Raw genomic sequence first — 14782 nt, 5'->3', positions numbered from 1 at the left:
CACAATATCAAAACTAGTATTTATGCTTGTTTGTTAATATGTTGAGTCATGCCCAGAGTCAAAGAGATACAAAATGTTTGTTCAACCCTTTTATGTAAGATAATTTTATTCAGTCAAATATGTATTCATCAACAAGTGTTTTGGAGTGCCAGGCAACTTTGTAGGTACAGAGGATACAGCAGAAGCAAAATAGAAAAAAAAATCCCTGCTCTCAAGACTCTTTTGAGACAGGCGAAGTAGGGAAGTATCTCTTTTAGTAAATTGAAACCCAAACACTCAAAGCTTTGGCAGCCAGGGAGATCTCAGCCTGTTTCCTGAGCCACCTGTGCCTTCTGCATCTCTTACTTGGGTCCTTCTGCCACCATTACTTTGGCCCTCAGGGATGGGTCATACCCCCTTTTCTTATCCACAGCATACTAAGGTCAGTGGGCCAATGACAGCTTACTGCCTATTTTTTGTAAATAAAGTTTTATTGGAACCCAGTCATGCTCATTTATTTATGTGTTGCCTATGGCTGCTTTCACACTATAATAGCAGAGCTGAGTAGTTGTGACAGTTACCATTGGCCAACAAAACCTAAAATATTTACTATCTGATCCTTTAGGGAAAAAAGACCAACTCCTGGTCTAGAATGTAACCCAAGTCTATATCTTTTCCCTTAGTTCCCCTTAACATATCTGGAAAAAAAAAAAAAGCTCAAACTTTCAAAGGGATTTTACTAAATATTTTCAGAAAATAAAATATAAAGGAATACAGAGAATAAAATAAGCAAAAAATATTCTGACACTGGACTTTAGTATCTGACCCTGCCAGTTGACTCAGCATAGCACATCAGCTGCTGCTGCTGCTAAGTCGCTTCAGTCGTGTCCAACTCTGTGAGACCCCAGAGACGGCAGCCCACCAGGCTTCCCCGTCCCTGGGATTCTCTAGGCCAAAACACTGGAGTGGGTTTCCACTTCCTTCTCCAATGCATGAAAGTGAAAAGTGAAAGTGAAGTCATTCAGTCGTGCCTTCTCGATCCCATGGACTGCAGCCTACCAGGCTCCTCCGTCCATGGGATTTTCCAGGCAAAAGTACTGGAGTGGGGTGCCATTGCCTTCTCCAATAGCATGTCTAGTCTCTGCCAACTAATCCAGCCCCAAAGGCAAATTGCAAACTGCAGACTCCTGGCCTTTTCTACTCCCAGCCTAGTTCTTGGTCCACATTGCCACCTTACGATCCAACATTTGGGAACTAATTCCCAGACCTCTTGAGACCCTCTGGTCAAAACTCCAATAGATCCCCCCAATTTCCATAAGCATCTAAGTGCTGCAGATCTTCCTCAAATGACTGAGCTAGTAAGAGACCTCATCCTTCAGACAAGGGTGTTGTTTAGACAACAAAACCAACAGTCTAAAAACTCACAGTACATTCGATATCCCAATGAGGGTCAGTAAAGAGATGGCTCTATTTCTTAATTCCCAACTTAAGAGACCAGATCTCCTAGAGAATATATAAATTACTGGAGGTAATCAAACCTACTGATGGCCAATAATCTGAAACGGACATGAGAAAAGTCTGTAAATAAGCATAGATATGAATGTAGTTGCTGAAGGGTATGGAACCAGAAGAACTGGAGGGAGAGGCAAGAAAGACCTCTGGAGGGATGGAATTTGGAAGAATGAAGGATAAGAGCAGACAAGGAAGATCTGTATTACTAAGAGTCCCTCTGTGACAGGTTGCCCCCTCCCAACCTCCCCTCTACATTGTTTCCTCCCTGGTAAATTATATCATGGCTTCCCCAGTGGCACAGTGGCAAAGAATCCACCTGCCAGTGCAAGAGATGAGGGTTCGATTCCTGGGTCGGGAAGATCTCCTGGAGAAGGAAGTGGCACCCCACTCCAGTATTCTTGCCTGGGAAATCCCATGGACAGAGGAGCCTGGTGGGCTACAGTCCATGGGGTTGCAAAAGAGTCAGATATGACTTAGTGACTAAATCTTAAGAAATTATTTCCAGAGCAGCAGATACAGCAACAGGTAATGAGGGGCAGGGGGCTTGTTCAGAGTAGCTGAGGCATTAATGGCTGGGTTCCCTGGTGGCTCAGAGGTTAAAGCATCTGCCTGCAATGCGGGAGAGCTGGGTTCGATCCCTGGGTTGGGAAGATCCCCTGGAGAAGGAAATGGCAACCCAATCCAGTATTCTTGCCTGGAGAACCCCATGGACAGAGGAGCCTGGTGAGCTATATACTCCATGGGGTAGCAAAGAGTCAGACATGACTGAGCGACTTCACTTCACTTACTCAAAACAAAACAAAATAGAGAGGAAGAGAGCGATTGAGAGGGAATTTGAAGAGATCTTAACTCTGTAGAGAAACAGACTCAGTCATCAGCCATAAAACACACTGCTCAAACAATCACTCTTATATTCCCATTTTATAAGTAAACATCTACAAAAAAATGGAAGAAGTCTGTGACTAAATAATAATTCTATGTCTCTCACCTAAGCAGAATGAATTTTTATAGCTGTAAGGTAGCTATTTACAGATATTGTTGTCCACAAAAGATAACAAATTTCCTCAATATTGCATTCTCTGTCTGCCCAATAATTTTTTAAACTCAACAATTTTCTTTAATCACAGGGTCATGGAATAAAGATTATTTTCCTTATGAATTAAGATGATATAGACTTTGAAATAACAATAAAGACACTTATCAATAAAGATAAGTTTGAGTTTGATCATTTGTCTTTGGATTTTTATCTTCTTTTTTTTTTTTTTTTGATTTTTATCTTCTATACTAGCATTCCTAAGGAAAAATGGATGAGGTCAAAAACACTATAATTAGCATTTAACTTCAAAGGAACAAACATCTTTGTTTCTGTGGGATTGATCATTGGGCTCCTGATCAGCATCAATTTCATTCTAATGGACACTCTGTTTTCTGTTTTACAATTTACACTTGAATTCCAAGTATTTCCCTTTGATACATTCCTGAAAGAAGATTCAGACAAATTGTCTGTTTTTTCTTTTAAGTATAATATTAAAATCTCCTTCTCTGCCACCTCTCTGGACGCCTCATTAAAATTTTTTATGAGCCATCACTTTTGTTCTATCCATGGAGGTTTTCGATGGGAGAGGGAGGTTGGAACAAGATGAAGAGGATGTTTTCATCAGAGGAGGACTGTTCCAAGATGAAAAAGCTCACAGGAATAAATGATGTGTTTCAGAAGAAGGAAGGGAAAAGCAAAGATTGGGAAGATTCTGCTCCTGTGGGTGTCAGCCCCGCCAGAGACACTGCTCACGAGTGACATGTTTCAGATCACTTGACACGGTCATGCAAGCAATAGAAAGTTATATGGTTTTTAGTCTTCAGGTAGCATTGAAATGATAATGTGGGTGGATGGGGTGGGGGGGAAGTGAACTTCTCATTTTGTATTTAAATTACTTTTGAGCTAGTTCTAGACTGTGGAGGAGTCCTTAAGCTAACCAATTCATACACACTCACACCTCCCCTCTCCTCCACAGCCTCACCAAAGTTTCCCACAGACTTACTGTAGCCAATTCATCACTCACTCAAATTGCATTTATGGAGGGACTGGTACCTGTGGGCATCATGCTATGCCCTGGCAAAACAGATGAAAGAACACATTTCCTGCCTCTAATGGGAAAGTCAGACAAGGAGCCAGATAACTACAATACAGAGAGGGAAGTCTCCTGTTACGAGATGGACGCTATGTGCCAGGCATCCAACCCAGCTGGGGAAGGAGTGCAGAAGGTGAAGGAGAGGGAATTCTTCCTGGAGTTGACTGTTTTGAAAGATGGATAGGTGTTGTTCAAGAAAAAGGAAAGATATTGCTAGCAATCCCAGTTGTACAATACCAGGATGTAGGATATGAACTGAAAAAGTTAAATTTGGAAACAGGAACTGGGGCAATCATAGAGGATCTTGAAGGCTACACTACGAGTTTGAACTTCATTCCAAAGTTGATTGGAAGCGATGACCAGTATTTTTAAGAAAGGATTACCCTGATTAGTGGTCACCTCCTCTCTAAATGACACCAATCAGGAAAACTAACTAGGATAAAAGGCAGGGCCAGAGCAGTGAGTGTGAGGACCAAGAAACAACAAATGGTTCAAGAGGATTTATGGGAAAGAGGGGTACCAAAGCTGTTGATGGATTGGCTTCTGGTAGAGACAGAAAAGTAAAACACAGCATAATTGGTGGTACAATTCAGGGCTCAGGAATATGGAAAATCATAGAGGAGGAGGAAGCGAAGAGAGTGGATGCACTTGAGATGATTTCACTCAATGAAACATTCCACGGGCGACTGATACAGAGATGTAGAGCTCAGGAGACAGGGCAGGTTAGAAAGGCACATTTGGGTGCCACGTGGCAGGTAGGAGAAGGCCAAGGAGAAACAGAGAGCCCAGAGATCACCTGCATTTCAGGAACCCTAAAAAAGAGACTGAGACAGAGAAGGCAGATGGACAGAACGAAAACATAAGAACCATGAAAAGCCAAGGAAGGAACATGTTTCAGAGAGAGTGACGGATGGGGACAAATGCCACAGAAAAGTAATGAAGATCAAGCTAAAGAAGGAACTTGGCTCTTGTAAGCACAACATCTTTGAGGATCTCTGCAGAGCAGTTGTAGCGCAGTGGTCAGGCTAGAATCTAGACCTCAAAGACTGAAGACAAAATGGGACAAGGGAAAGCAGAAACGACGAAGCAGACCTGAACTTCAGGAGGCTTAGTATAGAAAGCTAGTGGAAAGAAGGGACAGAAAACAAAAGACTCAGGTGTCCAGGAGGAGTGTGTGTGTGTGTGTGTGTGTGTGTGTGGAAGGGTAGGGAGGGAGAGAGAGGTGAGTTTTGCTTTAAGAAGGTGCTGTCCCCTTTTATTTCCTGCCCACTGAGAACTCTGGGACTAATCTAATCCAATACTCAGGTTTGAAATGAAAGAAGAATCATATATGTGGTGCAGGAATTTATAGAACACTCGCTGCCATCAGAGCTTTGTGTGTTTTCTCCCCTTTATCATCCCAGCAGTTCTACAGCATGGGCATTATTATATTCTCTCTTTAAACTTCTCAGGGAACTGAATCAGCAAGGTCCCTTGGTTTGCTCATAGCCCAGGGTATGTAAACAACTGACCTGGAATTTGGTTCCATTTCTGTGTGAATCTAAAGCACCAAGGCCCTGGGAGTGAGAGGGTCAGCCCTTCTCTAGCAATTTCACCTCTAGGAGCCTGGTTCCTTCTCTGTGAAATTAAAGCTTTGGACCAGGAGCTCACAATCATGTCTTGCTTCTAGGCAGTCAAGACCCAAGAGTTCTGTCCAAGAAGCAAATGGCTCAGTAAGCGAACGATGTGAAAATCCATCTATTTATCTTCTTGCCACTTTAACTCCCATCTACATACACCTGAGCACACAATTCTATTCTTTTCAAATACCAATTTGAGTCTAGGAGGAATTGAGTTTGCTGCAACCTAAGCAGCTGGCTCGGCAAGATGAAGGCCCACTACACTAAACACAAAACCTTTTCCTGGGTAGTTTCAGAAAAGTTACTCTGGAAGGAGATCTTTCTTCTTTCTCTTTATACCAGGTTTCTTAATACAGATATATTTTTAAATGTTGACTTACCATTGATATGTACTATACATTCACAAAGATGTACATACCCGAAGTATGCAGCTTTATCAATTTTCACAAGATGAACATATCCTTGAAACCAGCACCCAAATGGCTGCCACTTTTTGAAAATTATTTATTCATTTCCACAGTTATAAAGCTTCCTTGGTAATTCAACTCTCTACCTCAGAGTGAATTTAGAAGGGCTAGCTAATTATAGCTTTAACTGTAAAACACTTTGACAAACTTGAAGTAGCTAGAGAGCTGCTTAAATTGATTATAATGTCACATGGCTTCTACTTAAATTATTTCACCTGGGAAAATGTCAAACTGTCCTCATTAACAGATCACAAAGGAGATGTGTTTGAAATTCATTTTAATGGAGACTTGTGCATTTTTTAAACTATTGTGAGGCAGCTAGTAACCTGAAATATTCCTGTTTGAGTTTTGAGTCAGTCTCCTTCCCTTCTCATAGCTCTGTCTACGTTCCTTTTTCTGTAGCTATGGGAAATCTTGTGTTTGAAAGTAATAATGATTTCCCCAAACCTTCATGTATTACAAGTTGGTCATATGGTTGGTTATCACTGGTCCTTGGCTTCAACTATTGGTTTGCAGGCATCATTAATAATATTTTGTACAAAGCCACATTCATATTTTAACCTTCTCCAGGCATGGGCCACCTTTCAGAGTCTGATCTCAATCTGTGCTGTGCTGTGCTTAGTCATCCAGTCACATTTGATTCTTTGGGATCCCATGGATGGTATCTTTGTGACCCCATGGACGGTAGCCCACCAGTCTCTTCTGTCCATGGGGATTCTCCAGGCAAGAATACTGGAGTAGGTGGCCATGCCCTCCTCCAGGGCATCTTCCCCACCCAGGTATCAAACCCAGGTTTCCCGCACTGCTGCTGCTGCTGCTAAGTCACTTCAGTTGTGACCCCATAGACGGCAGCCCACCAGGCTCGCCCGTCCCTGGGATTCTCCAGGCAAGAAAACTGGAGTAGGTTGCCATTTCCTTCTCCAATGGATGAAAGTGAAAAGTAAAAGGTAAGTCACTCAGTCATGTTCGACTCTCAGCGACCCCATGGACTGCAGCCTACCAGGCTCCTCAGTCCACAGGATTTTCCAGGCAAAAGTACTGGAGTGGGGTGCCATCGCCTCCTCCGCTCCCGAACTGCAGGCAGATTCTTTACCATCTGAGCCACCAGGGGAATTCTAGGTTATTTCTAATCTGGAGGGGCATGGTTTGAAACCACTTAGGAGGACTCATCTCAGTGTGGGACAAGTAAGCAGAAAAGCAACTGGTCTCTTTTGAGGATGATGCTATCTCCTCAAGGGGAATGGGGGAGGGAGAACCCCCTATATGACAAAGACTCTGACAGTAAAATCTAGAGAATTTCAGAGTGAGCAGCAAGAAGAAAGGATAATTTAGCTGCACAAGACTTTGGTCCCAGAAAGTCAATAAATAGTGCACCAGCTATTGTGGTTATTCCACAGTGATATGAATGGAGGAATAAAAATGCTTTTTGTGGCATAGAAGAAGGAATCTCCTTAATATTATTTCTATTACTGATGTTTGGTGTCCAATCATTCCAGCCTGACTGGGAATTGCTAGTATGATTGGTCCCCTTTCCATTAGTTCTTTTGATAAATCTAGTCATTTCACATTACCTCTAATAAGTTTGTTTTTCTTCCACTTGCCAACCTGTCTGAAAGATCTGGCTCACAATCTAAACTTGAACTATCTGTAGACCAATAGTTCTCAGTGCCAGTCTGTACACCTCTAATATTTTACAGTTAAAGCTATAATTAGAATTAGAATTTAGCCCTTCTAAATTCACTGTGAGGTAGAGAGTTGAATTACCAAGGAAGATTTATACCTGTGGAAACAAAGAATAAATAATTTCCAAAAAGAGGCAGCCATTTGGGTGCTGGCTTCAAGGATATGTTCATCTTGTGAAAATTGATAAAGCTGCATACTTCAAGTGTGTACACTATTGTGAATGTATAGTACATATTAATGACAAGTCAACATTTAAAAATATATGTATATTAAGAAACCATAAAAAGATCGCCAGGATAAGGTGATTGAAGATTCATACCCTGAGGATTGAAACTTCAAGACAGGAGTAGCAAGACAATTAAGGAAAGAGGCTGGGCCCTGCCCAGATCATATATTTCTCATTCTTTAAGTCAGGAGACCTCCCTGACCACACAAGCACAGAAAGCCTCTTTAGAGGTCAAAGTGGAGTGATGCTAACTAATGCCAGGCTACCCATAGGCCTTAGCGGTAGAATCCATCTTGGCTAAGAGATGCATGCACACACATGGGAAGATACTGAGATATACCAAATGTGGACTGTGAATTAGGCAAATCAAAATTTTTGGCCAAAGGAAATCCAGAAGGCATGCCTCATATCAGTGATTTAAACTGCCACGAGGGGGCAACTCAGGGACTATCCCTCTGCGTCTGCCCATGTGTCTATCCACATATACTGTATTATTTTTCCTCTTAACAAGTACTTATTTGCATCAATACTTTCTGTCTTTGTGGAAATTCTTTTCTGCAAACCAAAGCTCCAGGGCCCTTGTCACTGACCACTGATCCAGTAGCTAGGATTTGGTGTTTTCATGCTGTGACCCAGCCCCTACCTCTGGGAATCCAAGCCCTACTTCAAGACTTGCAAGCTGAGGCCACTGAAGATCAGGCTTACCAAGACAGTAAAATTTAATCCAGCTTTGGTAGTTACCAACTTTATTCTGCCTTGGAGTAAACATCTATAGTTGGCAAGTGAATAGTCTGTTGCTTTGCTTTGCTTTTGGTACTGATCCATGTACTACTTTGGACTGTTAGGTCACTCACCATGTACATGTCTTATCTTTTCAAGGAGAATGTTAGCTCCTTAAGAGCAGGAACTAAGCCTCACTTACATTTTTTTGTGTGCCCAAAGTGTCTTACTCAACATAGTGCCTAAGAATACTTGTTAACTGGATGATTGGTCCAAGAAAAAACCTGAGAGATCATATTCATATTTTTTAAATTTAGAAATATACTCTCTAATTTTGATCTGTCATAGTAGTTGTAGAAATCCAGTCTTTTTCAAAATTAAACTACTGTTGCAGACATTAAACAATTCAACCATCCAATAAGGTTGAATATCACTCAGAGAGATTAATACCTTTCCTTTATTATTTCTAATAATCACTTCAGATGAAAGTGAGAGTCGCTCAGTCATGTCCGACTCTTTGTGACCCCATGAACTATAGCCCACCAAGCTCCTCTGTCCATGAAATTCTCCAGGCAAGAATACTGGAGTGCGTAGCCATTCCCTTCTCCAGGGGATCTTCCCAACTCAGGACCAAACCTGGGTCTTCCACACTGCAGGCAGATTCTTTACCATCTGAGCCACCGGGATCCATCATAATCCATCTCAGAAAAGATAAGCCTTTTCTCCCATAAGCAGCCAACAAAAGCATCACAAACAAACTAAATGCTGCTCCACAAAATACTTTAGGTCATATTCTTATTCTCAGCTTTGCCAATGTGTACAGTCTCAGGGAAACATCATTTTACATATCTGACAACGAAAATTATTCTCTCAGCCACGTGCAACACCTCTTAAGCAACTCCATGAGAATGACATGAATAGCAGGAAATAAGAAAGGTGTTTTGGGATGAATGGAAATGAACAATGTAGGGACTTCATTGACCTTCTCAGAGAAGACCGTCTTTATAAATCTTGAATAGTGGTATTATTAAGTATTTCATATGCAAAAATATGAATATATCTGTTTTGCTAATTAAGATGTCTGTTTAACACAAGTATTTGGCACCTCATTTAAATAATTATCTACTGAGGTGCCCTGTGCTTCTGTGTTGTATACTAAAAGTGTTCAATCAGGAGAAATTCTAGCCTGCGTAAGAATGTTTGTTAATTAACAAATTTGGAGATTTAATCAGAGTACCTCCGGCTTTGGAAAAATCCTCAAAATTAAGCTAACAAAAATTAGAGCTTGCATTGTTCATCCAGAACTAATAGGCTCTGGCAGGCATTTGAATTTATCCTCAGCCTTAGTTCCATTGATTAAGCCACTTTTAGAAAGCCACCTTTTCTATCTTTCCATAGCTGGACTCTTCCTACTCATCCTGCTTTCCTAGTTTCCCAGAGGATCTTTTTCCATTTTGAACCTGCAAACAAAACAAAAACCAAATTCTTTGTCTGTGAATGTCCAGCTTGAGTAACAATGACTTGCACAGATTTGAGGACAACATAATTTGCAAGTAAGAAATGCATGGCCAAATTAGTAAAAAAGGAAGAATAAGTAACTAAATGTCTGTGGCATAATTTGGTTTTTAATATTGTGACAACAATGCCATAGCAGGAAATTGAAGGAGGATTTTTATTGCATCACTGCTTTTCAATGTCTGCCTTTGAAGGGCCTGTAACTCCACATTTTCAACACAGAAGGAATTCATGCATTGAGCAAGCACTTACTAAATACATACTAGGTGCTAGAAAGAACATGGTCACTAGAAATACAAAATGAACAAACCCAAACCCTGCTCTTTGGAAGTTCAGAATATTGGAGACTCAAATACAAAAACATAAATATGAACATAACTTTGGAAGATGCGAGGGGAGAGTCCTCTAACAGGTGTTGATATGGATCTTACTAGGGGAGGCTAAGGAAGTTGAATAGGTTCTTCCAGTGTAGATGTGGTAACTTTATTTTTTTAAAAAATATTTATTGATTTGACTGTGCTGGGTCTTAGTCGCAGCATGTGGGTTTTTTAGCTGTGGCATGCTAGCTCTTAGTTGCGGCTAACATGGGATCAAACCCAGCCCGCTGTGTTGGGAGCGAAAAATCTTAGCCACTGGACCACCAGGGAAGTCCCCAGTGTGGTAACTTTCTAATCTAAACAAACCATTTTAGAATCTGTAAAGTAAACCATTGATTTTGTTTTTAATCAGATTTTGACATGTTAAGCCCTTAAAAATAACCAAGGTGTATACATAGCTCTTAAAACAACAAAAACAAAGAAACATAAAACATTACTGAATCTCTTTGATTATCCCAGTTTTCAAAGAGGAAATCTGAGGCCACCCTGGGTAGTAATGGGAGCCTGGTATAAAGCACGGGCTCCTGCCTTGCAGTTAATTCTTCACACATCTCTTTAACTTCTTCCTAATGTTGAATGAAGACTTGGTAACTAGATGTGATTTCTATTTCAGGAATTAGTCAATTGTCTTCTAAAGGGAAAGACCTCCTTAACTTTTCTTATTGAACCATTAAACCTTAAAATTCTACTGAAACCAGAATTTCTATTAGATTCTGAAACAATACCTCTAACAATATGCACCTTCTTCCTTGCACTTGAGTTGGTGACTACATATTTCTCTATTTATCATCGTGTTTTAATCAAAGGTTCTCTTGGCTGTGACTTAGATTGCGTTAGCACTGTTTGTAATACCTATGTATGCTCAGTCATGTCCAACTCTTTGCGGCCCCATGGACTGTAGCCTGTCAGGTTCCCCTGTCCATGGAATTCTCCAGGCAAGAATACTGGAGTGGGTCGCCATTCCCTACTCCAGGGGATCTTCTTGGCCCAGAGATCAAACCCGCATCTCTTATGTCTCCTGCATTAGCAAGAAAAATTTTTTTTTCCTTTTTTTCATTTTTTTTAAAATTTTATTTTATTTTAAAACTTTACATAATTGTATTAGTTTTGCCAAATATCAAAATGAATCTGCCACAGGTATACACCTGGGAAGCCCAGAGACACCTTTGAGGTCACTGGTTTACTGCCAATATCAGCAAACTCTTCTGTTGTCCTTAAAAAAGGATCCTTTGTCAACACCAAGAGAACAATACCATTAAGAAAATGGGACCAAAGACCTTAACCAAAGAAGGTATACAGCTGGCAAATAAGCATATGGAAAGAAATCCCACATCACATGTCATCAGGGAAATAACAAGTTAAAACAACAGTAAGATAGCACTATACAGGTATTACAGTGGCCAGGACCTGGAACGCTGAACACCAAATGCTAGTGAAGATATGGAGCAGCAGGAGCTCTCACCCATTTCTGCTGGAATACAAAATGATATGGCCACTTCGGAAGACAGCTTGGCAGTTTCTTTCCAAACAAAACATAACCTTACCATACTATCCAGTAATCATATTCCTTGGTATTTACCCAAGCAGTTGAAAACTTGAGTCCACACAAAAAACTGCACATGCGTGTTTTTGCAGCTTTATTCAGAATTGCTCAAATTTTGAAGCAACCAAAATATCTTTCAGTAGGTAAGTGGGTAAGTAAACTTTGGTCTATCCAAAAATGGAATATTATTCAGCACTAAAAAATAGGAATATCAAGCCAAAAAAGGACATGGAAACTAAAATGCATATTAAGTGAAAGAAATCAGTCTGAAAAGGCAAATTGCAAAATGTAAAACTTTTCCCTATTTGCCTATCCAATTCATTTGAAAATTGAACATTCCTCTTGAAAGAAAAACAGGAAACTAGTCTTTTGAACTGGGCTGCTTGCAATGGGCTTCTTTAAGGCTAAGTATTCTATCATTCCAACTATGTAACATTGGAAACAACCAAAGGATCAGTGTTTGCCAGGAACTGGGAGTGTGTGAGAGGAATGAATAGGCAGTCCACAGAAGATTTTTGGGGCTTGAAAATACTCTATGATATTATAATGATGGATGCATGTCATTATACATTTGTTGAGACCCATAGAATATACAGAACTGTAATGTAAACTACAGACTTGGGGTGATAATGATGTGTCAATTTGATTAATCAATTGTAGCAAATGTATTGCTCTGTGGGGGAGGATGTTGACAATGGGAGAGGCCATGCATGTGTGGGGCAGAGGATAAGTGGGAAATCTCTGTGCTTTCAGTTTCACTGTGAACCTAAAAATGCTCTAAGAAAATAACGGTTTTGCAAAAAGGCATCTGTTTTCTGTTTGTTCACTCTCTTCCATGGTTCCTTCTTCCTTTACTCACTAGGTGCATTTTCTCTCTTACTAAAATATATATATATATTTATTTATTTATTAATATTTGGCTGCAGTATGTGGGATCTAGTTCTGGGATCAGAATCAAACCCAGGCCCCCTGCATTGGGAGCTTGGAGTCTTAGCCACTGGACCACCAGGGAAGTCTGCTAAGCTCATTCTCTTGCTCTTTTTTGGTGTTATCCTTGAATGTTACCTGGCTTCCTTAAGATAACAGTGCTGAGTAGCCACTAACTGTTCTGTTAAGACCCACACTTCTCCAAACTCAGCGTGACTGGTATCTCAGGATGTCTTCTTCTGTGGTCCCATTAGGGAGATTGCTGGCCTCCAAGGAGCTCAGTCTAGTCATTTCCTCTTTATTAGTTATATTGATCACCACCCCCAGAGGGATGACAGAAACCCTGGCACAGATATTAACTCCACAGTAGAACACATTTGTTCATCAGCCAAGAGCTCTTTCAAACACTATTCAAAAGATTAAAGAAAGGCCAGGACGACTTCACTCTTCATTTTTTTGTGTGACCTATTTCTATCTTCCCTGGCTGAATTGTTAACAATGTTCTATATTATTTTTCAAGACAAGCATCCTAGCCAAAAAAAAAAAGTTTCTTTATGAACATTTTTTATTGGATTGAGCCACAACAAGTCTCCTAAAACCTGACTGCATGGAGCCCCAGGGCGCCAGAAGTGCTGGGCAAGAGCTCCTTCCTTGCAGAGCAGACCTCCAAACAGTGCACCAAAACTTCCTGCCTCTGCCTTTATGCAGAGACTACACAGCCAATGCCTTATTCAGCAGATTCAATTTACAGCATTTTATTTTTCAAGAATGGCACTTTAGGGAAATCAGGCTTACCAATTGGGCCATCTTAAAAGAGATTATAATTGAATGAGAAAACTGAAGTTGTGCTTTGACTTTTCCTGACTTGGCTTTCTTTTGTCAGTCAGTCAACAAATATTAATTGAGTACTAGACTGCGTTCTAGGCAGAGTGCTGGGCGGTGGGAAAGAGGAGGGCAGATAAGACAGTGGAACACCTGCCTTTGTGCGGTGAACTGTCTGGCCTACTGGCCCCCTTTCCACAATCATCTCTCCATATGGTGATGGAATTAAAGGGGACGGTGTTTACTTACAAAGCCATTCACATTTATCACATGGAAGAGGTAGTGCCATCCTATGATTACAGCAGTGCTCTGGAAGGCTTAGGGAATATTAGGTAAAGTGAATTTCCCTTTATACCATCACAATGACAGTAAGTGCCTACTGAAATGGCCGCTTACCAAGTCGGTAATAATGTTTACAAAATATATTGCAGATTTTGGAAGACAGCCACTAGGCAAATTGCAAAATGTAAAACTTTTCCCTATCTGCCTATCATTTGAAAATTGAACATTCCTCTTGAAAGAAAAACAGGAAACTAGTCTTTTGAACTGGGCTGCTTGCAATGGGCTTCTTTAAGGGTAACTTTACACAGCAATTATTGATGAGAAAGAATGGTAGCCCTCCAGAGAACTGGGCAATCAGTGTGAAAGCACTCCACATACAGTCAAGACTGTTGAAATTCAGACATGACCTGTGTTAACTCCCAATAATCCGAGGCAGGGGTGCTATACAGCGGAGATTTATAACTGGTATTATTTTATTCAATCACACCATAGATTAGCACTCTAGATTCATCATAATTATACAAAAAGCCAGTCCAAGACCAATAGCATCTCTCACCCACTGAGAGACATTTGATGCAAGGACACATACACACATATGGCATGCATGATGCCAAATAGCCAAGCAAAAAGCAAGAAATTTGGTCCACTGTCCAGACCTCTCTGAATTAGGTCTTCTGCATCAAGATAGAAAAAAATAAAGATTATCAGGTTTTTCAATTTTTCAACGTGTTTTGGCATTTTAGCATCAAATAATTAAAATCAAATTTTCTCTCTCCCGTCACATCACAGGAAAAGGCTGATCCAGAGGCAGAAAAGAACCAAACATATTACAGCATGTGAAGAGATAAAATCAAACGCTTGCCCTTGATAATAAGTTATTGTTCCTTCTGTTGCATCATGTGTATTTTGTGGATTATTTTCAGAATACATCACTGAAGTTAATCCATTGTTACATTCTGGCAAGTTCTGAAGATCTATTAA

Source organism: Bos javanicus, chromosome 9, assembly GCF_032452875.1.
Source record: "Bos javanicus breed banteng chromosome 9, ARS-OSU_banteng_1.0, whole genome shotgun sequence".
NCBI lineage: Eukaryota > Metazoa > Chordata > Mammalia > Artiodactyla > Bovidae > Bos > Bos javanicus.
This window is presented reverse-complemented; position numbering follows the sequence as displayed.